The following is a 25,803-nucleotide window of genomic DNA, read 5'->3' on the forward strand; positions in this document are numbered from 1 at the left end:
TTCATCTCAACTGGGCCACTTTTCATAATTAATTAATAAAAAATTATTTAACCCAAATTACATTGGATATAAATTAAAATTAATTATATTATGAATTAATACACATAATTTGGACCGTCTTAGGCTGAAAATTTAATTCACCTTGATGCTTCAAAATTGTTTCTCGGTTTTGCGCTTCTAGTAATGTCTGCCGAGTCGTTCTTTTACCTTTGTGCAAATCTGTCGAAAATAATCAAAATTAATAAAAATTAATTATAAAATTAATTAAAATTCATTATGTTAATAATTGAAGTACAAAATAATTATTTTATGATAATTATATATTTTTCGACAAGAATTTTACCGAACTTGCATGAATTTGGGTTAAAAATGGCATGAAAAAGTATGTATATTTTTGTGTTTCCACACCCCCAAACTTAATTTATTGCTCGTCTCGAGTAATGTACAAATTTGAAAAGAATTTCTCGAAAATACTAATTGTTAATAATTATGGATAGGGTCAAACCTTGATGCTTCTACATCATCTATGTATGGAGGAGACAAAACACTCTTCCCCTATATCAATAATCCCACTGAGGATGTAAACTACATAGGGAATAGGGGTGGAAACCTTTATTTGAATACATATAATCCTGACCGGAGGGACTGCCCAAGCCTAAGATGGGGAGGAAACCAAAGAGGAGGTAACAATTCAAATCAAGCTAAAAATACTAATTATCAACCTCCTTATTTGTAGAAACCTCAGGATAGGGTCAAGCCAAGTGACCATACTGCATGTGGTTCTCTTCTCTGCTCGTTGAAGCCTCGAGATGTGATTCTTCGAAGCCAGACTAGTGCACTCCTTTTCTTCTTTACTCATTCTGTCGATCCAAGACTTTCTCAAACAACTGAATGTTGCTACTTCAAGGGACGTGCTAGCTCTTTTTCAAGTGGGGAAATCGACAAGGAAAGAAAGACAAAGAAAATGGGAAAACAATAAAAGGAATAAAAGGGAGAAAAGGGAGAATGATGTGTCAAATCAAGGATGAAAAATGAGGGAATGCAGGGGGTTTTTATAGTGGGATATGGTAACTAAAATTAGCTAAGAATAACATCCAATCCCCCGTCTCATGGCCGTCCATGCTAGGTGGAAGGAATGGTTGACTTAAATTTGCTACTTTTAGCTTGTGGCTAAAAATAGAAGGCATGAAAAAGGGAGGGATTTGAATGACATATTCAAGGGTTGATTTGCAAGTGTAAAAATAAGATAAAATAATTTTATTGGGTCAGCAATATGAGATGGTTTGGGTTGCTATTTTGGACTTGTCCATCCTTCCTCTTTACTTGCTTAATTCAAGCCTTTTCTTCTATTTCAAGCTAGACGTTTTCCCAATAAAAATTAAATTGGACTAATTGATTCGAGGAAGTCCAAAAACTTAAATTTAAGTCCCCCATGGCTGTTAATTTATCATCTTGTGCTCCTAAGGTTCCTCGTAAATTAATTCTTTCAATGTGACTGCAGAGCTGATTTTTCTCCCTTTGTGCAAAACTGCTAAAATTAACCCAATTTCTGCGAAATCATTATATAAATAATTTAAATTCAAAATGTTTTATAAACTAAGTTTAAATTAATTATTTTATAATAAAAGTATAAAATTTGACAGAAATTACTTAGAAACGGCATGAATTAGTGCTCAAAAGGTGTTGAAAAAGTGTTTATAATAAAAGAGCTTATATTTTAGTGTTTCCCCACCCCAAAATTAATTCATTGCTCGTCCTGAGTAATGCACAAATTTCGAAATGGAATTTTAATAAAATCACCTTTGAAAATTTCTTCAAAAATAATTTCTTCCCACAATTATGAGTTTAGTGAAATTGTACTCAAGAAGAAGAATTTTGAAATTATGCAACTTAAGTATATATATTGTTCGAATTTTTCTCAATTATTATCATCATAGTAAGAATAGACTAAATGCTTTCTCAATAAAAATAATACTAAATTATTACCAATTAATTTGTATTTCCTCAATTAAGATTAAACTATAATCACTAACTTTAATTATGTCTTCATAAGTTGAGTTTAGCAATTTCTCTCCATTAATGTAGTCAGCACAGAAATCTGAATCAATAGGTATTTTAAATAGGTTGTAACGTGGCTTTGCTAGGGGTAGGTAAAAGATAGATAATTTTAAGCTAAAAACTCTAGACTCAACTTTCATCAAACCTTCAGAACAAATATCCCTGAGTTCACCAACTAAATTTTCATTTGAGTTCACATGCTCTTTGTACATCTATTTCTTTTGAGTTCATATGCTCCTTTTTTTAACATTCGAGCATATTACTACATGTACTACAAGTTTTTAAAGCATTTGGTATTTCTTCTCAACTACCCTAAACTTATTTTCAAAAAATATTTTGGATAGATTGAGTCTAGTGTATGGGACAATTTAGAGATAATTATGAGAGAAAAGATAGCTTATTATTGCAAGGTTCGAATAAAATCAGGCCATATAGTCTCAAAGTTGGGTTTCAAGGGATAAATATTCAATAATGTTGGCTTGAAAGGCCCAATCAGTTCAAACAAAAGTTTGCCTCAATCATTTTCAAAGTTTTATGTCTTCTAAGATTTTGCCTCAAGAAAATACTAAATCAATTCTAGAGACTTAAACTTTCATGCATGCTTAGCTTTCCTAAGGAATTAAAAATTTTATGGTTCAATTTACAAACTTTAATAAGAGTAACATTTATGTCATAATTCAGCTAACATAGCAATTATCGAGAAAATAGAAATTTATTTATACTAAGTTTAGCATAATTAACAAAAATTCAAATTTTTGAACAAAATATAATTTAATCATAATTATAAGAAAAATGTACTCTGAAAAAATCAATTTCAATATTTGGTCCCCTTACTTAAGATGAACAATGTCCCCATTGTTAAAAACAATATATATAAGGAACAAAATATAGAAGTGAATAGATATTGTACACTAGGTAGGATCCCAAGAAAAGGAGGTGAGTAAAATTTGGTTGCTTAAATACCAAGCTTTTCCTAGAAAAATCCAATCATAGACATGTACATATTAATTTTCATAGTTCTTATTTTGAAAAATGTTCAATTTTATTAATGATTTCAGCCTCTTGTTTTATTATGCGAGAAATAGAATTTTCCTAAAAGAACCTAAGTGTAAAAACTTAAAATATCCTAAGAAATAAAATAAAATAAAGTAAAGACAAGATCCCCCTTTTTTTATTTATTAGCAAACCCCTCAGAATCCAACCCATATTTTGCTTCATCTTCCTTGTTGTTTCTCAAATCGCTTCATTCCTTTTTCAACATTGGAGTCCATGAATCGAATATAAAGTCTAAAAATTCAGGCACAAAAACAAACGGGTTGTGAAAGATATTCTTAAAAGCATCTCTAATTGAGTCATCCTGTATTTTTTAGTATCTTCAATAAGATTGTTGCTGTCAATGCATATGTTGCATTAAATCCATCATCATTGATACCTCATATTAAAGATTTGGGCTAGGTGAAGGAGTTCTAAACATTGGGTTGCCATGTCAGGTTTGAAATATGGTTCAATTGGCTCTGTTAAGTGAGGAATTTCAACTGGTTGCACTAGTTCTAATTCTATAGGAGCTTCATCTTCTTTTATGTCATCCATTGACATTGCTTGCATTTGAATGATAGAATTTCCCGCTACTTGGACAAGGTCTCAATCTACGATTGTGCCTTGGCTATATCCTGTCTTCTTTACATTTGTAAGAAATTTAGCTTTCAAACATAAAATAGTTATTGTAAAGGGAAAATAAGTTAGACCAGGACGTCTGGCAGCACAATTTTAAATTTCTTTAAGAATGATCTTGCCCAGATTAATGGTCTTTACTGTCATAATCGAGTATAGCAAGACTATTCATTCTACTGAAATCATAGTCCTATGTGAGATAGGCATAAGACTGAATCAGACAAAATAAAACCAGACCTTTGCTAATGGGGTCAAGTATTATCTGCGACAAGTATGAATCTCGTGTTTTGACACAATCCATTTAGAACCCAGAACTGTGACTTCTTGTCGAATTTCTTGCAATTTTTTCGTCTCAATATTTTCTATTAAGGAAGAACATTCGTCGTCTTTGAAATTAGGTAAATCATAAAATTCATTAATGGAACTCGAGTTTAGAGGTACCTTTATTCCTCAAATAGAAACTTCAGTTAAAGAAATCAAGGTCAAATTTGCATAAAATTCCCGAACTAATTCGTCATTCGCACTTGGTCTTTTCTCACAAAACACTTCCCAGTTTAAAGCTTCAGCAACTTTTCGAATGCTTGTCATGAAATTAGTGTAGTTACTTTCTATCAAAGTAAAACCTTTCTCTGGAAGCATTTATTGATTTTTAAAAATGTTCTTGTATCTTGCCTTAGCTTCTTAAGAAAGGAATTTGTTGTGTGATTCTTCGGCTTGGACTGAGGACCAAGTTCTTTTACAAAGCATGATTCGACCTGAACATTATATAAGGTGGAAACATTTAATAATTTTTCGAAATTTCAATTAGAATTTAAAATTAACAAATCGTTTAAAATCAAAAAGTTAAATAAATTAAATTAAAACTTTGAAAACTAAATTCTTACCACCTTTGTTTAGGATTGAAGAAAACTTAGTGGACGAATTGATGGTTGCGAGGGGTAGATTTAAGGGTGACCAATTGCGGGTTGTGTAGTGGAATTTAGATGGCGCATCGACTTTTGGGGGTTACTGGTGGGTGGTTGAATGGTGGCTTGAAAACGCCGCAAGGAGCAATAGTTTGGAACAATAATTTGGTGCAGCAGCTTGGTACAAGGGAGCAAGTGCCAGTGGCTAGGCGAAGGCTTGGTGCAATCGAAGCAAGAACGCATGGCTACTATTGGGTGCACATGGCTACTGCTGCTAGCAGCGTGGGACGTGCGGTGCTAGGATTCTTGGATGGTGGAGGGTGTTAGGACCGACAGTGGAGAAGATGTATGGGAAGGGAGTGAAGGTGGTGGTATTTAAAGTGTAAGGAGGCATTTAACTTAAACTCTTAAATAAATAATAATAAAATATTGCAACTCCTAATGATATATAAAGACAATAACAATTAATATATAATATAATTAATATATTATTTGTAATTATTTTATTTATTAAAAATAAAAAACTCTTGTTTTAGCTATTTTAAAATATTTACAGAAAGAAGCTAATTATTTAAATAATTCAATTAAGTACATGAATTGAAAATAATTTGAAAATAAAATAGAAAACTAACACTTGGGTCAAATTTGACCCTTTTATTTAACAAATCAAAAATTTATTTTGTCACTTAGGAAGTATTTTCTTGGAAAATTATGTTAAAATAAATTTTTAGGAAGGATTGGAGGGGTCGCAAATGGTCCCGCTTAAATTCCAATCTCCTAAACAAAATTTATTTTAACATAATAATCCATCAAAAAATTATCTAAGTCTTTCATTTTATTCAAATAAAATAAAATAAAATAAATTGACAACATAAAATAATGATAAAGAAAGAGAACTCCCTTAATGTTATTGGGGATCGTCACTGACCAAAGAAATGCCAAATGGTCATTTGTCATACCAATCATACCCATCTAAAAAGAAGGAATAATCTTGCCCAACAATTCTATTAATTATTTGATCTAAGAAAAGAAATAGGAAATGATCTTTCCTGGTAGCCATTTTTTAGCTTTTTATAGTCCGCAAAGATTTCCCAAAAGTAACCATCCTTATTGGAATCAACTCACTATTTTCATTGTGATACCTCCTTCCTTCAGTGCATATTGAACAGGAACCATCCAAAATTTTTCATAAATGGGATAAATGATCCCTATTTTTAACCATTGAAACTTGAGTTTCCTGGAATCAAATATTTGAGATTGGATCAAGCTCCTTTGCCCCTCGATAGACACCTTTTCAGTTTCTTTTTGCAATAACTTGTGAGTGCACAAAGAAGGATAATTACCTCGAATATTTGGAATGTCCACTCGATATCCTCCACATGCCTTTTAACAACCTTTATGTCTAACACGAATGGTTCGTCTATTGATAGTTTGGGTTGCTTGTACTCATAAGATGACAACTCTAATGACTTGAACCGAACTTTCGAAGTGAATCCTTTCAAGTTAGCTTTTAGTAAAGCTTAATATTCCTCCCATTCTTCATCACTTGGGGGTTCTGACCTTTAGACTTGTCTTAATGGGTCCTCGGTAGAATTGAGTTCCCATTTTATGGCTAATTCCTCTAACTCAGTCACTACAGAACACTAGTCAATTGCATCAGGAATCACATAGATTTAAATATGCTAACGTTACCTGGTTGTCACACATGGTAAGCTCACCCTTTTGCACTTCAATCAGGGTCCTTTCGGTTGCTAGGAAGGGCCTTCCTAAAATGATTGACACCTTATTATCTTTTTCAAAGTTTAAAACAACAAAGTTAGCAGGAAAAATAAATTTATCCACATGTATCAATACATCCTCGATTTTTCCTTTCAGATGTGCTAAAGATTAATCTGCTAACTAAAGCGTAACCGTAGTTGTTCTAACTTCCCCTATCCTTAATTTTCAAAACACAGACATTGGCATTAAGTTGATGTTTGCCCCTAAGTCACAAAATGCCTTAGTACAATAAGTTTCCTCGATATTGCAAGGTATGATAAAACAACTTGGATCCTTCAATTTTTTGGGTAGTTTATCTTGCAGGAATGTGTTGCATTCCTTTGTCAGAGCTACCGTCTCAAACTATCCAAGTCTCTATTTCTTGGATAGGATATCTTTCATGAATTTGACGTAGTTTGGCATCTGCTCAAGAGCTTCTACCAATGAGATGTTTATATGAGGTTGCTTGAGTATGTCTAAGAACTTCTAGAACTGGACTTCCTGTTTCTATTTCTGAAGTCTTTGAGGGTAGGGTGGTGGATTTGAACTTGGCAATTCGTCTACTGTGGCACTTCTGCATCTAATAAAGGTGTTACTTTATCAAAATTGATTGGGTTAGAAGTTACCTTATCAGATTTTGCAGATACTATTTCTGGTGAAGCTGGATTTTCAACACTTGATTGAACTTCCACTTTAAGCATCAACTAGCTCTTCTTCAACTTCAACAGTATTAGGCTCTAACGTCTTTCCATTCCTTAAAGCCAATGCTTTACAGTGCTCTTCCCCCGGATTTCTTAGATTTTCAATATCACTAGGCAACGCACCTTATTGTTGGTTCCTAAGTTCAATAGCAAGTTGACCCACTTGATTTTCTAAATTCCTTAAAGTGGCATCATTCTTTTTCATATATGCCTTCAAGAGGTTTTCTAGACTATAGGAAGATTTGACTTGTAGTGGTTTCTAAACTTTTTGGGTAAATCCAATCGGCTGGGTCGATCTGGGTTGTGCGTAAATGTTACTGGGTTCAACCCCATTGATTACTCCAAGAGAATTCGGGTGGTTTCTATAAGACGGGTTTTAAAAATTGGATTGCATTCCCTGCCTACCTCAATTCTGGTTACCCATGTAATACATGGACTCTGGGTTTGATGGACAATCTTCAAACAAGTGTCTTTCCCCACAATAAACACAAGTTATATTCTTAAATTGATTAGGTGGCTAAGCTGCAACATTGTTAAACCCATTAGGAGTACAATTTTTAAACATTGAGGATATTAAAGATGCCTAGGTTGCAAGTGAAGTGATGGCATCCACTTCATGTAGTCTTGCGACTCGTTGTAAAGCTGCTCAGTTGGTTGGCCATTAGTAATTGTTATTAGCAATTCTCTCAATAAATTCATAATCCTAATTATAAGGCTTAGAAAGGGGAGCACCATTGGTAGAAGCATCTACTATCTTCCTCGTGTGAGCACTGAGACCATTGTAGAATGTCTCTAATTGGATGTAATGCAAGATTGCATGATGAAGACATTTTCGTAATAGTTCTTTAAATCTTTTTCATGCCTCATACAAAGACTTGTCATCCATCTATTGGAAAGTAGTGATTTCATTCTGCAACTTAGTATTCTTTCTAGCTGGGAAATATTTCATAAGGAAGCGTTCTACCAACTCCTGCCATGTGGTGATGGAATTTGATGGCAATAAGTTCAACTAGGCTTGAGCACTATCCCTTAGTGAGTATGGGAATAACTTTACTCTTAATGCATCTTCGAGTACTTCGGCTAACTTGAAAGAATTACTCACTTCCATAAGGAACTTTAAAAATCACTCACCTCCATAACTTAAGCATGATTTTATTAATTGAAGAATTTACCAATACCTAATAATAATACAAACACATTTTTAACAATCTAAGTGGACAAAATGAATGAATCTAATGTGAAAGAATTTTAATTCATTTTAATTAATTCAAGAAAACAACACAACAAATATTCATGTTCATGATCACAATATAAATGGGAAAAATAAAGATAAGGGAACTAGAAAACAAATCTTGGTGTTTCTCCAAAGCTAGACTAGTGCACTCTTCTTCTTCTCTGCTCATTTTGTCAATCCAAGACCTTCATGAACACTTGAATGCTGCTACTCCAAGGGGCATGTTATCTCTTTTTCAAGAGGGGAAATCGACAAGGGAATGAAGACAAACAAAATAGAAAAAACAGGGAAAGGAATGGAAGAGTGAAAAGGGAGAATGATGTGTCAAGTTAGGGATGAAAAATGAGAGAGTAAATGTAACAGCCTATCGGAACAGTGGTTTCGGGACCACAAATCCGACGAAGAAAATTTTGTTTTTATTATATTTTTATGGTCTATCATTTCATGGAATAATTTTGTGAAATTTTGGTTTGAAATTTTTGACGTTTGGGCACTCAATTTAGTCAAAAGGGCTAAATTGTAAAAGGTTGCAAAATGTGTGTTCTAGTTCACAAAGGTACTAAGTACTTGTGAGTAATGTGTTTTTAAATTGGAGATCCTTAAATGGAAATAGCCCATTTTGTAATTAGTGGACAAAAATATACATGGCATGGTATGTTTTTATTTATTTTTCATTAAGGGTATTTTAGTATTTTGGCAAATAAAGCCAAAATAACTAAGAAAAAGATGTCATCTTCTTCATTTTTCTCATGCCATAACCGTATATGGAGATGGAAGACATGGCTAGGGTTTGTAAAACTTCCAAGCTTGATTATCAAGGAAATAGAGATTCAGGCTAAAATCGAGAAAATGCCAAGTAGCGGACTTAAATGGTAAAAATGGCTATTTTCGTATAGAGGTAAGTTCATATGATTTTTAATAATGCAATGTGAATTTTAATGTTATTGTTTTGATAGTATATGAGATGTAAGTTTATATGTAAATAATGTATTGTTTTATTATGTTATAATATTTTATTTTGTGACATGTGATATAAGTTTTAGTATTGTTCAATTAATGGACACAAACGGTGATTTATGGTTGATGAATTGAGATTAAATGAGGAAATCTCGGTTGAACCTTCGGAATGGAAAAACTTGGTGCTAAGTGGATATACCATGGTTATACATGTAACATGGAGCTAAGTGGATATACCACGATTACACATATTGATACATGTAACGTGGTGCTAAGTGGATATGCCACGGTTACATATATCGATTCATTAACGTGGTACTAAGTGGATATACCACGGTTATACGTGTAACGTGGTGCTAAGTGGATATTCCATGATTACACATATTGATACATGTAACGTGGTGCTAATTGGATATGCAACGGTTACATATATCGATTCATTAACGTGGTGCTAAGTGGATATACCATGGTTAAACATGTAACGTGGTGCTAAGTGGATATGCCACGGTTATACATGTTAATTTGAAAAGTGGCGCTAAGTGCGTATGCCATATTTGCATGTTAGCCCAATAGTGTGGTGCTATGTGCATATACCACTAAGTTGGGTATTAATTACGGAAGGTGGAGCTATGTGCTAAAACCACCGGATATTGTTACTTTCCGAAGTGTTCACCGGGAGAAGCAAGTTTGCTAAATGAAATTTAATATGAAAAAAAATGTGGGATAATACCGGAATATGAATATATGAGTTTTGAATTATGATTTAGATATGTGATTGAATTTTTGATAAGATTAATATGGATAAGTATTATCTTGAAAATTGATAATAATAAATTTTAGTGAAGGAATGAAATATGGGATAAAACGTCTAAAACTGCAGCAGGGGAGTGATTTTGAAAAATCACCAAAATGGTAGAAGTTGAACTAGAAGTGGAGTGAGATATGGAATTAAAGCTTATTGAATCTATTTTCATATAAAAGAAAATCAAAGGAATTCTGTATTTTGAGATATTTATATTTTTGTAAGACTGGTTTAGAGTGATTTCGTGATCCCCTGTTTTGAATTGTAAAAATCATTAAAAATTTTACAAAAATAGTTAAGGAACATAATTTATATTTTTGGATTTCTTATTGAATTTCTTTTCAGAATAAAGAAACAAGAACCTTATTTGAATATGATAGCAAAAGATAATTAAATTTTAGTGAAAAGTGGTCAAAGCTGCTGAACCGCGAAATAGGGGAGACTTCAATGAATAAACTGTATTAATTGGCCCAACCAAAAATTCTGAAATTTTTATGGTAAGAATACATCTGAGTCTAGTTTCTCGAAAAATTAACAGATCTTAATTTGGAATCCTATAGCTCGAGTTATAAATAAATTACCGACTATGACTCGAGTAGACAACTTGACCAGAATATGAATAAAAGTGTAATTATAGTTGTTTTATCTAAGGAAACATATTGGTAAATTGCTTATTAATTTCATATGGGCTTACTAAGCGTAAAGCTTACCCCCCTCTCCATTTCTTTTAGTATTGGCAGGTCGGCTCGGGGTTGGAGATTGTCGGAAGCAGCATCACATTATCAGAACATTGATGTGAAGCGTCGATAAACTTCAAGTGTTTTCAAGTGAGTGGCATGTATAGAGATTTAGTCTGTATGATAGTTGTTAGTATTATTTAGCCAAACGTATTGGCTTAGTATTGTTAACTCGTATATAGCCATGTAATATGGTTTATATTTGATTATTGGGTCGTAAGTCTAATTGATTATGCGTGCTTGATCCATTGTTTTATGATATGTGCATGTGAAGGAATGTTTAGAAATAAAAATGAAATTTTGTAACCTGTATTTTAGTTGGATGTTTGTATGTTTTTCCGGTAATACCTCGTTCCCTATCCCAGTCTCGGGTACGGGTAAGGGGTGTTACATTTAGTGGTATCAGAGCTATGGTTTAGTCGATTCTTGGACTAATCTAGCATGTGTAAAAGTTTAGCTATACATGCCACGGATCCGTGATAGTGTGATGTCTCCCGACGCATATGAGAACCGTCTTGTTTAAGCAGAGGTACTCTCCAACCAAGCTACATCGACCATGTTTAATACGATGTGAAGGTCTTTGAGTAAAATTACGATCATGATGAGTCTCGATTCAGAAAGTATGAATAAAAATTCATGATATGTACGTGATAATACGTGAGATGAAAGTTCATGTGGTGATGAATACCCATGCTTGTTTGATGCTCATATAATGTAGTGCACTTGGCCTACTTGATAAGATGAATGGGATAAATATAAATTCGTAGAGGTATGAATAAAGGTGCATGATATCATGATGTGAATAAAAGAAAAGTGTCATTGTTTCGATTGTACGTTGAATGTCAAGGATATTTTTTATGAGATAAATGATTGTAATGAAATGAACTTATTTAAGTTAAATTGTTTGGACTGAATTAGACGATTGTAATGATATGTATATGATGATGCACGAAATGAAAGTTGCAATTGTGATACAAATATTCATGTTTGTTTGGCCTTTATACGATGTCATGAGTATGATTTGTTTGATTAAAAGAATAGATAAGCAAAGTTATCCAGAAAACATAAAATGCATGCATAAGTGCACTAGTTGAAATAAGATAATTGGAAGATTCGTGTTATACAGGTGTGAATAATAATTGGCCTGAAGTGAATTATATGCTTGTGAAAATGTTACTATGATGATGAAATAGTGTTATATGCATATGTATAAGAAAGTCGAGTCAGAGGCCCTACGACCCCTCCCCTTTACCGAAGTGGTGTTTATAATGAAATTTCATGAGATTTGTACTGAATAAGTTTCCAGTTGAGAAACCAAAGAGTTCAGTGATAGAATAATCATAAACATGATTAGAGATTGGGAATGAGTTGGTAATTAAATTCAGAACTAGTTGGAAGAATGATATTTGGAATGTGTAATATCTGAGTATGACAGTTACGGCTGGACAAATTTTAACAGTCTCTTCAAAGATGTTCTGTGTGTTTATCTGTTCTCAGAAATATTTCTATGGTTGTTGATTTTCTGAAGAACTTCTTGTTATATAGGGATGTTTTCTAATCCTGATGCTAAATGAAAACATTGGTAGCCGGACTGGTTTATAATTTGTAGTGCTCTATTCCCTCGGGCATTCTATTGCATTTCGTCTGATAAGAATTAATGAGAGAATATGTATGATACTATGATTCTGTTTCTTCTACTTGATGCTCCATTTGATATATATATAGGAAGATACATTGTTCTTATTGCATTTGATTCCAGTAGGATTAAATGATGTTTTCTTCTGGACTTCTTTTCTCTAAGGAATTACCGAGATCTTTCGTATTTTCCTATGAGTCTGATTTTCGATCTTCCAACATAGTATCGTATCTTGGGTTTCTCTATCTTGAATTTCTTTACTCAGTTTTCTTGTTATCTTTGTTCCATAAATTGTCAATTATGACTCATGTTTAAAGTGTGTTCTTTAGCTTGTAATAATCATGTCAAGTATGACCATACTTCTGATTTGATCTTGGTAATGTGGTGATTTTAGAATTGGGATTTTTCTAATTTCCGTGTAAGGATTTGACATCAGTAAATGCATAGGTGATAAAAGCGCGAGTTTCAATCGGTATGGTGGATTACTTCTCTTAAGTAAGTCAATCATAGTTAATGTCTTCAATTGAGATATATTGGTTACTTGAGCTAATGCAATTGAGATGGTTTTGATTAGCGTAATGAATGAATAGTAAAGGATTGCATGATGAATTTTTTTATAACTAGAAGAAAGGATTACTTGAGATGTCATTCACTAGTGATTAAGATCGACTAAAGTGTTCAATCGGTGTGAATTATTTATTTGAAAGATTTCATGTGACAATTATGTCAGGATCATTTTTCTCAAGTCTGATAATAGAATTTCATTCTTTACGGATAAAAGGCAAATAGTCTGAACGAGAAGTGTATATCTCTTATAAAAATTTTGATATAAGTTAAAGCTACTACGAATGATGAAGTTTTCGTCTTGTGAAAGCTGAAAAGTTTATTACGTATTAGCAAAGTTCGGGCAGATGAGAATATTGCTAGTCGAAGTATTTGAACTGGGCTAGTCTGTATTGAGTAAAGACTTCTTGATTTTCAGTAATGTACTCAAAACAATAAGGTAATGTGATAGTTTAGAGCATTCAATGCCACAGAAAATTCTGAGTTGTTAATGGGGTTAAAGCCGAGCAACAGGATCTACCAGAGTTATCTCTGCCAGGGTTGATATTAGGATGAAAATGAGAAAGGATTATTCTCGAGGCCATATCAGAATTATTTCCATAGCAGAAAGAGGAAAATGTGATGTATCTTATTGTTAAATGTTTGACAAGATCTGTAAATCATACAGTATTTAATGAATTTCTACTCATCAGATTCATGGAATTCCAGATCTTTCTAATTGTTGGATTACTTGGAATTCTAGTCTCCATTAACTAAAAGCCTAAATGGAAGTTCTTCGACATCAAATATGATATTGAGGAATCTAAGTGAAAACTACATTTCCGGTAAGATTTTTGGGGACGAATATCCCTAGAGGGGGGAGAGTTGTAACATCCCGATTTTGAGCCTAGTCAGAACAGTGGTTTCGGGACCACAAATTCGACGAAGAAAATTTTATTTTTATTATATTTTTATTGTGACAGCCCAAAATTGACCCTAGTCGGGAAGTGGTTTCGGGACCGCTAAACCGAGTCACCGAAATGTTTGAATGTGATATTTATTGTCTAGAATATGTAATTATGAATGTGTGAAAATTTCAAGCTTCGATTTAGTCGATTGCATGTGAATTCAGTTAGTAGGATTTGTGTGACACTTTTGAAATGTGATAGGCTAATCTATAAGGATCTAATAGTGCATGTAATAAAAAGGGAGGACTTGCATGTCAAATTTCCCCCCTAATTAGTAGTGGCCGGCCATGCTATGAGTGGAAACATGTCACAAACATGTTATGTTAGTGAGGTATGTTAGGAAAATAAAATAAGGAGTATGGGTAATAAAGAAATGGAAAAAAAAAAGAAAGAATGTGTGTGAGTGTTCCCCCCATTGCCGTGAGTTAAAGAAAAGAAAAAAAAATTTGTTCATCCTTTTTCATTTCTTTTGGCCGAAAATTCTAAGGAAGGAGGAAGGAGTTCTTGCTTCATGTTTGGTTTGGAAGAGGATTAGGAGGAGGTTTGGCCATACTTGTATCTAGATTAAGGTATGTTTGAGGTTGTGCCATGAGATTCATGCATGTTTTTAGTGGCTAGCTTGAGTTCTAATTAGCCCATGGCTCAAATCTTTGCTATGTCATGGGGATGATATTCGGCCTAGGTGGATTTTGTGTTAATGTCATTGCATGCTAAATATGAAGCTTGTTAATGATACATGTGATGGTGGATTGATGACTCTTGGATTTTATTTTTAGCATTTTTGAGTGAGACATTAAGTTCTTTGTTTAACCATGACCAAAATTGAAATGGTATGGTGTTGTGATGTATTCGGCCATGGTATATCCATAAGTATGATTTATGCTTATTGCATGGTAGGTAAGATTTGTGTTTTGGATTTATGTTCATGTTTAGTTATAATCAACTTTGAGATTCGGCTCTTGCACATATATATATGTTTGCACATGACGTATTGGTATGACATATACAATATCTCAAGGTATATATTTACATATGATGGTGTTTCGGTTATGGAGTACATGATGGATGCGTATTGAGTTATAATATGTAATGCATTAGTTAGTAAAAGGTATGCCATTTGTGTGTGGTATTGAGTATATAATTGGCCTCAACATAGACATGCATAATCGGCCACATGAATGAGTACATAGGTTGATGTGTTGTTTGGCCATAGGTAAGCATATTGAAGGCTTTATCTTGACTTAGAAAATTCGGCTAAGGAGAATATTAACTAATGTGTTGAGTTTGATTCATGATTCCGTACATATGTGACTTTAATGTCTAATGAATATATGTGGGCCAAGTACCTTGAGTTCCTCTTTTCGATGCTCAAATGATTAAATCAATTTATTTGTTAAATTAAGCTCAAGAGCAAAGGGGAACTAAATCCGATAAAGGGAAGGAAAAAGTGGTCGAATAGCCATCGGAATCGTTCGACAACATCCGAGGTAAGTTTTCGAGTAATGGGACTTAAATTATGATTCGATTAGATTATGTCTTAAGTAAATCAAAATCATGCTCTTATATGTGGCTATTGAGCCGAAATTGTAAATGTGATAAGTGTCTTGTGTTTGAGCTTTGGTAATGAAAATGAAATATGAATGTGTCATGATTTATTGATATATGTGCATGGTTACTCGAATGATATCCGGGCTAAGTCCCGAAGGCTTTTGTGCTAAGCGACTACATCCGGACTAAGATCCGAAGGCATTTGTGCTAGCGACTATATCCGGGCTAAGTCCCGAAGGCATTTATGCTAGTGACCATATCCGGGTTAAGACCCGAAGGCCTTGTGCGAGTGGTTATATCCGGCTAAACCCCGAAGATGCTTGATTTGGGAACGAGCGATCTTGCTATAAAAATTTAAATTAATACGCTCGTAAAATCCCAGCGATGAGGTATGTTTCGTGTGTGCTTTGAATTAGTTGATCCCTTACAAATCTGTATTCGCTCAGTCGATAAATGAGCTACCGGCCTTTGGCTAAGTTAATCTTTTGTGTATGAACATAAGGGTTGGTAATGTGAAGTAAGTATGATATTGAAAATTTGTGCATATGAAATTATCCGTTTAGCTATATGAATGCTATACTTTTGTTGTGCTGGAATCCCTTGCTCAAAACTTACTAAGCATAAATTGCTTACTCCATTTCTTTGTTTCTCTGTTTTATAGATTTTGGCTCGTCAGCTATCGGACTCGGGATTTTTGGAAGTCGAAGTCTCCCACACTATCAAAGCCCCCTTTTGGTACAATTTTGGTTGAACTTTGAAATGGCATGTATAGGACTACCCTTTTGTTGTTGGTCATGTACCCTTCGGTTTTGTGTAAATTTGGATAGCCATGCGAAAATGGCTTAAATATACTTTGATCATAGCATTATAATCGTTTTGTATGTTGTCCGTTGAGAGGTATGGAAATGTTGGTAACGGTTAGCCATGGGAAGGGTTATTCTTGATCACTTTTGGAATATGTATGACAAACTCTAGTTGATCCATGGAGGATCATGAAATAGGTAAAGTTTACCTTAAAAAAACAGATGCTGGCAGCAGCAGTGATGTGGATGTGAAAAATCACTAAAAATAGTAGGAATGGAATTAAATAGTGAATAAATTATGTAAACGAACCTTGATGAATCTATTTTCATAGGAAAGTAACGAAACGATCATATGAACAGTATGTTAAGAGATATTCAGGTTCTCGTGAGACAGGGCCAGAACGGTTTCTGGATTCCCTGTTCCGACTTTGGAAATTCATTATAAATTAACCAGAGATAATTAGAAGTCATGCCATATATGCATAGATTCCCTTTTGAGTCTAGTTTCTATAGAAACAAACGACATCAGTATTGAAGCCCTGTACAGGGAGATATCCAAGTCGTAATGCGCAAAGGTCAGTGTAGTCAATCCCTGTAACATGGGAGAATTTGACTAATAAACTGTACTAATTGGCCCGACCAAAAATTCTAGAAAAACTTTGTAGATGCATATATGAGTCTAGTTTCAGGGAAAAATCACGAAGCTGATTTTCAAGTTGTGAAACTCAAGATATGATTTTTAAGGTGACAGTGACGCAGTTAGCCAGCTTGCTTGGAAAATTTAAAATGGATTGTGCAAAGAAGTGATTTAAGTCTGCAAACCCCTCGTGTCCGACTCCGGCGACGGACTCGGGTACGGGGTGTTACATTTATGGTCTACGATTTTAAGAAATAATTTAATGAAAATTTCGTTTGAAAATTTTGACGTTTGGGCATTCAATTTAGTCAAAAGGACTAAATTGTAAAGGGTTGCAAAATGTGTGTTCTAGTTCACAAAGGTACTAAGTACTTGTGAGTAATGAGTTTTTAAATTGGAGATCCTTAAATGTAAATAGCCCATTTTGTAATTAGTAGACAAAAATGGACATGGCATGATATGTTTTTATTTATTTTTCATTAAGGGTATTTTAGTAATTTGGCAAATAAAGCCAAAATAACTAAGAAAAAGATGTTATCTTCTTCATTTTTCTCATGCCATAACCGTATATGGAGATGGAAGACATGGCTAGGGTTCGTAAAACTTCCAAGCTTGATTATCAAGGAAATCAAGATCGGGCTAAAATCGAGAATATACCAAGTAGTGGACTTAAATGGTAAAAATGGTCTTTTTCGTATACGAGGTAAGTTCATATGATTTTTAATAATGCAATGTGTATTTTAATGTTATTGCTTTGATAGAATATGAGATGTAAGTTTATATGTAAATAATGTATTGTTTTATTATGTTATAATATTTTATTTTGTGACATGTGATATAAGTTTTAGTATTGTTCAATTAATGGACACAAAAGGTGATTTGTGGTTGATGAATTGAGATTAAATGAGGAAATCTCGATTGAACCTTCGGAATGGAAAAACATGGTGCTAAGTGGATATACCACGGTTATACGTGTAACGTGGTGCTAAGTGGATATACTACGATTACACATATTGATACATGTAACGTGGTGCTAAGTGGATATGCCACGGTTACATATATCGATTCCTTAACGTGGTACTAAGTGGATATACCACGGTTATACGTGTAACGTGGTGCTAAGTGGATATACCATGATTACACATATTGATACATGTAACGTGGTGCTAAGTGGATATGCCACGGTTACATATATTGATTCATTAACATGGTGCTAAGTGGATATACCACGGTTAAACATGTAACATGGTGCTAAGTGGATATGACATGGTTATACATGTTAATTTGAAAAGTGGCACTAAGTGCGTATGCCACAATTACATGTTAGCCCAATAGTGTGGTGCTATGTGCATATACCACTAAGTTGGGCATTAATTACGGAAGGTGGAGCTATGTGCTAAAACCACCGGATATTGTTACTTTCCGAAGTGTTCACTGGGAGAAACAAGTTTACTAAATGAAATTTAACGTGAAAAAAAATGTGGGATAATACCGGAATATGAAGATATGAGTTTTGAATTATGAGTTAGATATGTGATTGAATTTTTGATAAGATCAATATGGATAAGTATTATCTTGAAAGTTGATAATAAGAAATTTTAGTGAATGAATGAAATATGGGATAAACAGTCTTAAACAGCAGCAGGGGAGTGACTTTGAAAAATCACCAAAAATGGTAGAATTAGAAGTAGAAGTGGAATGAGAGATGGAATTAAAGCTTACTGAATCTATTTTCATATAAAAGAAACATAGAAATCAAAGAAGTTCTTTATTTTGATATATTTATATTTTTGTAATACTAGTCCAGACTGATTTCGTGATCCCCTATTCTGAATTGTAAAAATCATTAAACATTGTACAAAAATATTTAGGGAACATAATTTATATGGTTGGATTCCTTATTTAATTTATTTTTAGAAAAAAGAAATGAGAACCTCATTTGAATTTTGTAGAAAAAGATAATTAAATTTTTAGTGAAGAGTGGTCAAAGCTGCTGAACAGCAAAACAGGGGAGAATTCAATGAATAAATTGTATTAATTTGCCCGACCAAAAATTCTAAAATATTTATGGTAAGAATACATCTAAGTCTAGTTTCTGGGAAAATTAACTGATCTTAATTTGGAATCCTATAGCTCGAGTTATAAATAAATTACCGACTATGACTCGAGTAGACAACTTGACCAGAATATGAATAAAATTGTAATTATAGTTGTTTTATCTAAGGAAACATATTGGTAAATTGCTTATTAATTTCATATGGACTTACTAAGCGTAAAGCTTACCCCCCTCTCCATTTCTTTTAGTATTGGCAGGTCGGCTCGGGGTTAGAGATTGTCGGAAGCAACATCACACTATCAGAACGTTGATGTGAAGCGTCGATAAACTTCAAGTGTTTTCAAGTGAGTGGCATGTATAGAGATTTAGTATGTATGATAGTTGTTAGTATTATTTAGTCAAACGTATTGGCTTATTATTGTTAACTCCTATATAGCCATGTAATATGGTTTATATTTGATTATTGGGTTGTAAGTCTAATTGATTATGCGTGCTTGATCGATTGCTTTATGATATTTGCATGTGAATGAATGTTTCGAAATAAAAATGAAATTTTATAGCCCGTATTTTAGTTGGCTGTTTGTATGTTTGTCCGGTAATGCGTCTACCCTATCCCGGTCTCGGGTACAGGTAAGGGGTGTTAAAGTGAAGGGGGATTTTTATAGTGGTAGATGACAACTAAAATTAGCTAAAAATAACAGCCAATCCCCCTTCCCATGGTCGGCCATGCTAGGTGGAAGGAGTGGTTGACTTAAATTTGTTATTTTTAGCTTGTTGCTAAAAATAGAAGGCATGAAAAGCGAATGTGTTTGAATGAAATTGGGGAAAAGTTCAAGGGCTTATTTGCAAGTGTAAAAAATAAGCTAAAATAAGCTGATTGGTTAAGCTATATGGGATAGTTTGGGCTACTCTTTTGGGCTTGTCCATCCTCCCTATTTACTTGCTCAATTCAGGCCCTTTCTTCTATTTCATGCTGGTCATTTTTCCTGATAAAAATTAAATCAGACCAATTGATTCAAGGAAGTCCAAGAACTTAAATTTAAGTCATCCATGGCTATTAATTCATCATTTGTTCTCCCAAGGTGCCTCATAAATTAATTCTTTCAAGGTGACTGTCGAGCTGGTTTTTCACCATTTGTGCAAAACTACCAAAATTAATTTACACGAAATTATTATAAAAATAATTAAAATTAAAAATGTTTTTTATACTAAGGTTAAGATAATTATTCTATAATAAATTTATAAATTTTTACAAAAATTACTTAGAATATGCATGAATTAGTGTTCAAAAGTTGCTGAAAAAGTCTATATTTTTTAGTGTTTCTAGGTGCTAAAAATGTAAGTATAAATTCCACTATGAGTGCACCTAATCCCTATGGCATGCCAATTGTATCCTAGCTAATCTACCAAGCTCACAAGGGTATTTAATATCATTAATCAATTACAAGATTCAAAATTCACAGAATGAGTTTCATAACACATATCACATTATTGGTGATTAATGGCACCCAAATATCACATATACTCATTCATATCATTAAATTGTCACATAAGTGACCTGTATCACCACACAAGGCATCATCTGATTATGGAGTGCTTAACAAAATATTTCATTTCATATACGACACAAGTTATGTAACACCCCAATCCCGTATCTGTCGCCGGAATAGGTAAAGGGGCATTACGGACTTGAAACTCATATCAGAACAGTAAATTTTTTATTTTTTTTGAACATTCCTTTAGATAAGTACTAAAGACAGTCAGGGATACAATTTAAACTTCTATAAGTACACATTCAAAAGATGCCATTTTCGCATGGCTTATATATATTAACCAAAATATTCTTTGGCCACTGGTCTATTCTATACATGTCATAAAATAATTCAAAACATAACAGTAACAAGCAGTGGATAGTGATAGTGTGACTAGTTGCTGACGATCCCCGAGACTGTAGCTTCGAAATGAGATCTATAAAACAGAGGAAACAAAGTAAACGGAGTAAGCATTACAATGCTTAGTAAGTTTTAAGCAGTGTCAACAGATAACAATCAAATTATAACATAGTTGTTCGTATTTTTATTTCACTCTTCCTTCGGGCATACCATCCCTTTACCGAATATGCACATCTCATCATATACAATAGGCAAATAAACTTTCACATAAAAGTGAGCTCATGTGACATAGATATATTGTATAATTTCACATAACCTCTCACACTGATCCGATGTCACATAATCATAGGAATAGTCTCATAGACTGCTCACGTATGCATCACATAACTACCTTATGATTTAGTTCAAATCAAGCTCACATATAAACTTGGAGTACATACCTGTTTAACCTTTCGCATTGAATATATTTATAAGCAATTCTTATTGTGAAGTCTTATAACTTTAACCTCTACTCGGATTATCGGCGAGACCTTTAGCTCAGATGAAATCTCCACACGAAGTCAGCGGGTCTTAACCCAGACATAGTCACCACATATGGTCATCTGGTCTTTAATCCCAGGTTTACATCATAGAGTTTCATGCATATTTATTCACATGTTACAACATTCACATTGACTATCATATTTGTAATTCATTTACCTCATCAAATATCTAATAAAACACACCTTCCGCCGTCTGTCATTTGGCCACAATATATATATATACACATCTCATACATATCTCACATTAGCCATTCGGCTTTACCTCATATCCATCTCATACACGTTTCGCATTAGCCATTCGGCTTTACCTCATATCCATCTCATACACATTTCGCATTAGCCATTCGGCTTCGCCACATATATACACTTCCACATTCATCACATTGGCCATTCTACCTTATCACATATATGCATGTTCACATTCATCACATTGGCCATTCGGCCTTATCACATATATGCATGTTCACATTCATCACATTGGCCATTCGGCCTTATCACATATATGCATGTTCACATTCATCTCATAAAATCCTAAATCAAAATATAAATTTTCATGTATTCACATCACAATTATCCAAATATACTTCACATACCACATATACTTTCACGTATACACTTTGTCTTGGCTGAATCTACATCTATCATTTTCCAATGAATAATTCAATTTCATGCCATACTATTATTTCATATTCGAATACTTATAAACTTACAATTTCACAAATTTTAATATCAAAGATCTATCTAACACTCATATATCATTTTACAATATCACAATTTAGAATTCACGTATGGGTTTAATCAATAGCTTATGAGCAACTAAAACAAGTTTTATCCATGTTTACAACATAACCACAAATTCTCTACAAGCTGTTTTTCCTGAACAACAGTCGTTAAATTATTTGTAACTGGGGCTACGGAATTCCAAATTATGTGCCGTTAATTTTCCATAAAAATAGACTCGTATATCCTCTATCCACAAAATTTTCATAATTTTTGGTTTGGGCAATCAATACCAGATTTTTCTTAAAATTTCCCCTATTTTACTGCTTGACTACTCCGACTACTCTTCACTAAGAATTTAATTTCTCATTGTACCGAATTCAAAATATGTTTTCGTTTATTTTTTTTGAAACTAGACTCATTAAGGAGTCTAAACATATAATTTTATCTTATAATAATTTTTGTACGATTTATGATGATTTTCCAAATACTGAACAGGGGATTTCGGAGCCATTCTGACTCTGTCTCACACAACCTTGAAAATCTCATTATCGTCAACCCCTTTGCTTACACGATTTCTTTTATACGAAACTAGACGTATCAAGATTTAATTACATAATTTATTCAGCCTTTAACTCAACTCCCACAATTTATGGTAATTTTTCCAAAACACGCTACTGCTGCTGTCCCTAGCAGATTTATACAATTTACTCTGTAAAGTTCTCATTCACATATTTAAAACATAATATCATATATGCCGTCATTTAGAAAAGTCATTGACCTTAACGTATATACATAACTCATATTCATCCGTTTTTAAACCTTAAAACTTACAAAGGAATCAAATTCAATTACTTAAGAACTTACCATTGAGTTTAAAACATATCATGATATATAAGTACTTCTTATTATCACATACAAATCATAATTTAAATATCACTTTTCTAATAACCAATCGGCTAAGGTTCATAGAAGTAACTTATTCCTTATCATTTTACTATAGGTAATTACACCAATTCATAGTCCCATCTTTACCCGTATTCCATATCATTCTTCATTATAACTAAACTTATATGCTAGAAACTTACCTTAAGAGTTGTCGACGACTATAATTCTACGGCTATTCGCTTAGTTTTGTATTCCCTTTTTCCGACTTTTGTCCTTGATGCTCTTGAGCTAATGATTAACAAATTTTCAAATTAAAAAAAAATTCTACCATGATGATTATAGCCGAATAACATAGACTAAGAAATTAATGTACATATAAAACGTATACATATATAATTAGCTCAACCTTCAATAATTCAATTTGCTAATTAAAACATAGAATTTTATAACCAATTCAAAATTCCTTAACAACGGCCGAATATCAAAAGGGCTATCAAAGGACATCATCAACTAACTAACAAGCTTCAATTGTAATTCAAAACTTAAGTTCACATTCGGCCATTATAAGCAAAACAACCATTCAAAGCTCACTTCAATTATTTAACAAATAAAACTAATGTTTAATACTATCTCCCAATTTGGTATGAGTTACCGAATGAAATTAAACTCCTAATTCATGCACTAAAATCACATTCGGCACAAGCAAACTTCATTTCAATTATGCCGCTCTTAAACTTATCCATAATACCCTAAGTTCATTTAGTAGCTAGGCAACAATTATACAAAAACAACAAGCATTTAACAACAATCTACTTAACCAATTCCTTAAGCATACATTCGGCAATATATATATATATTAATGACTAAAACACTTAGGCCAATTCTAAAACATCCACAAATCTTCATGCTTACATGCCATAACCGTATGGTTCTTATCACACTTGGACCACAAAATGCATAAATTTCACAAATTCTAATTACTATCATAAGCTCAATTTCGGCTAACACTCAATTAAATACTTACAATTTAGCACTAATTTAGCATTTCAACATAGCCGATTGTCATTAAGCAATTAAGCCACAAACATTTAATTTTACCAAGCTCAACTCATCTATAATCAACCCTCAATACACTAAAGCATCAAAAACAACATCAAAGAAATACAAACATCCATGACCGAATGTCATCTTCATAACTTTACAAAAACATTTGCCATGAGCTAGCTTCTATACTTGATGACCACTCGAAATATACAAAGATTTTCAATGAAAGAGCATTAACATACCTTAATCCACTTAAAGGTGACCAAATGCCTTAACTTCAATTTCTTCTTTTCTTTCTTTAGGTACGGCAATGGAGGAAGAAAAAGATGAACCAACTTTGTTTTTATCACCCATTTCTTTTAATATAAGTTCATATTTCATATTATTTATTCATTTAACATTTAATTTATTAATATAAAAGGCATAAAATGTCCATCATCCACTAACCTTGCCGTCCACTAACTTAAGGAAGGAATATTTAACATGCAAGTCCCCATATTTTAAACCATACAATATTTGGCCACTACAAATTAACCTATCACATTTTCAAGTTTCTCACATAAGTCCTTTTTAATAATTCCACATTCAAATGACAAAATTAAGACACGATACTTTCAAACATGAAACTTTACATATAATAAACATAGAAAAGAAAATTTATATAATTTTGTGACTCGATTTTGTGGTCCTAAAACCACTTTCCGACCAGGGTCAAATTAGGGCTATTACAAGTTATTCTTATTTATTAATTCACTTCATCAATTTATCATTATGTTACCATATTACTATAACACACTTTTCTGGTAAGTCATGGTATGTATTACTAAATTATCAAGAGGTTATTCTTAATATAAGTTCTAATTAAACCATTCATTTTCTCATCATTTTCGTAGAAAATGAACTATAACACACTTTTCTATTAAGTCATGGTATGTATTACCAAATTATCGAGAGGTTATTCTAAATATAAGTTCTAATTAAACCATTCATTGTCTCATCATTTTCATAGAAAATGAATTATAATTTTCATAATTCACAGTTATCACATTAGACCTAAACTACTATTAGCCATATCTTAATCTTACATTTTCTGTTGCACACATGTCAGTAAAATAATTAGTAATATAAAATATTTATTTAAATCACAAGATCAAATGAGAACAATATAAATATGCATATATATATCATCATAAAAGAATAGAAATAAAGACTGGATTGAAATATTATACTCGTAGGTAGGCAAGAAAAATAGACTAGTAGTTGAGGCCAGTTTTCACAGTTTCCTTAAGACAGATTCAACAGCTTCTTTTGTGCTGAAGAAACGTTGGTCAATTGTCTCCTAAGATACAACAACAAGATGAGCACAGCAATAGCATGACTACAGTGATCGACAAACAATAGCCTTGTCTTTATCTATCACCGAAAAATGTTTGAAAAATAATATGTAGGGGAAGGATCTCTCGAAATTTTGGAAAATTTCAGTGTATTTTTTTTCCTGCAGATTATTTGGTTTTAAATAAAATTCAAATGAAGAACTTTTGGAAATCTTTGACTAATAGAGCCAATAACGTGTCCATGAATTAATGAGCCATTTAGACCTAAATTAACATTTTAATTAAATGAGCCATTAACTCCTTTTAATTTCAAACAGATAAGCTCTGTTGAGTAAATAATAAGATTATGTATTGGGATAAAATATCCGC

At 32.9% G+C, this 25,803-nt stretch overlaps 1 non-coding gene across 1 annotated transcript; it reads left to right on the forward strand.

Moving 5' to 3' along the window:
- The first annotated feature begins 7,905 nt into the window (after positions 1-7,905).
- On the forward strand, positions 7,906-8,011 carry LOC121203789 (small nucleolar RNA R71). The gene has a single exon (XR_005898726.1). It is a non-coding gene; the product is annotated as a small nucleolar RNA R71 (small nucleolar RNA).
- The last annotated feature ends 17,792 nt before the right edge of the window (positions 8,012-25,803 follow it).

This window comes from Gossypium hirsutum, chromosome A07, assembly GCF_007990345.1.
Source record: "Gossypium hirsutum isolate 1008001.06 chromosome A07, Gossypium_hirsutum_v2.1, whole genome shotgun sequence".
Lineage (NCBI taxonomy): Eukaryota > Viridiplantae > Streptophyta > Magnoliopsida > Malvales > Malvaceae > Gossypium > Gossypium hirsutum.